Source organism: Alligator sinensis, unplaced genomic scaffold, assembly GCF_000455745.1.
Source record: "Alligator sinensis unplaced genomic scaffold, ASM45574v1 scaffold599_1, whole genome shotgun sequence".
NCBI classification, from domain to species: domain Eukaryota; kingdom Metazoa; phylum Chordata; order Crocodylia; family Alligatoridae; genus Alligator; species Alligator sinensis.
In genome coordinates, this window is record NW_005841968.1 from 333,814 (window position 1) to 335,783 (window position 1,970).

Below are 1,970 nucleotides of genomic sequence, written 5' to 3' on the forward strand. Positions count from 1 at the left end.
ACACATGACTTCTGAGGGGAGGCTGAAGGAACTGGGCTTTAGCTTGGTGAAGACAACTGAGGGGGACTTAAATAGCAGCCTTCAACTGCCTGAAGGGGAATTCAAACGAGGATGGAGCTGGACTGTTCTCAGTGGTGACAGATGACAGAACAAGGAGCAAATGGTCTCAAGTTGCAATAAGGGAGGGTTAGATAGGATATTAGGAAAAAACTTTCTCATTAGGAAGGTGGTGAAGCACTGGAACAGGTGACCCAGAGAGATTGTGAGATCTCCATCCTTGGAGATTTTTAAGGCCTGACTCAACAAAGCTCTGGGTAGATTTATCTAGCTGGAGATGTTCCTGCTTTGAGCAGGGGGCTGGACTAGGTGACCTCTTGAAGTCCCTTCCAACCCGAATTTTCTATGATATGTCTAAAAATTCTGCATTGTAATTATTGCATTCAAACACCTGGTAGGGTATCTGACTAAAATTGCAAAAATTCCTTTTGAATTGTCTTTAAACTTAGAGTTCACATGCAACTGCTTTATTCTGAGTTTCTGAAAACTCGTCAAAACTTCCTGGTGAATGAAGCCCTGGCATAGTTCTGATGTTGTCAATGAAACTACAAAAAAGTTGAATTTAAGCACAGGGTGGCCTAAATCAGCCGTATAGAAGAGGCAAAGTCATTCTGTCTTTCCTGTGATATGAAATACAGTTGTTGCCACAGGAAAAGGTTGCACCAGCACTGGACTGGTGTACTATCTGAGGGGGCTGCAAAGGAAAGTTTTATGGACTTGAAGCTCTGTTGAACCCAAGCCAAATAGAGTTCTTCAGGGTACATGTTAGCACCCTGCTAGGATGTTATCAAATCTATTTGTAGGGAATGGACTTCAGGTTTGCAATGCTTTTCATGCTGGAATTTACAAGGATGGTGGACAATTACCAGTTTTCTGAGCAGGCGTTCTCAAACTTTTTGATCCAGTGGCCCATCTCCAGCCCCTGCACAACCTTTCCCCCCTTCTCCCATGTCACAGCCCACCCTTCTAAGCCTCAAGCAAAGACCCACAACCTATAGCCTAGAGCGGGGGGGAGGGCGCTGGACCCGATGATATGCGAGGTCCCTTCCAGCCCCTAACAATCTATGAATATGAATCTGTCTCCAGCACCTAGCCCCAATCCCACTTGCTGTCCTGTAGCCAACCTCCCCCCACCCAATCCCATTAGCAGCCACACAACCTATTGATCTTGTGGTCCTCTTGCCAGACATGCTGCAGACATATCCAACCTAGTTCTGCACACCCTGATGTTGGACAGAAACAGTGTAGCCACAAAAACACAATGCTGCTCATGTGTGTCTGCTTCTCTGCTTTGCTGCTTCCTGTTCATGCATATTCAGAGTAGCCCAATGCCGTAAGTGTTGCACACAGTTTTGGCTTCCACATTTTAAAAATAACGTGGAAAAGTTAGAGAGGGTCCGGAGGCAGGCAACAAAAATGAAAAAGGGCTTGGAAAGCGAGTCATATGAGGGAGAGGCTAAAGGAGCTAGGCATGTTCAGCTTAGAAAAAAGGTGCCAGGAAGGGACATGAGAACAGCCTTCAATACTTGAATGTAAGGTGGCCATCATAGAGGACAGCCCAGTTGTCCTCTGTCCTCTATTAATACAAAACCAGATACCTTTAAAGCGCTGGGTTTTGTATCAATGGAGGACGAGTAGCAGAAAACCAGAACATCCTCTATGATGGCCATCCTACTTGAAGGGCTGCTGTAAAGAAGAGGGAAAACACCTTTTCTCTGTTGCTACAGGACACGGACCAATGTCTTGAAGTTGCAGCAAAGTAGGTTTAGATTGCATATCAGGAAAAAATTCTTCACTGTTAAAAGAGTGAGGCAGTGGAATAGATTGCCTAGGGAAGTTGTGGACTCTTCATCACTGGAGGTGTTTAAGAGGCTGGATAAGCATTGGTCAAGGATTATTTAGGCGTAGCTATG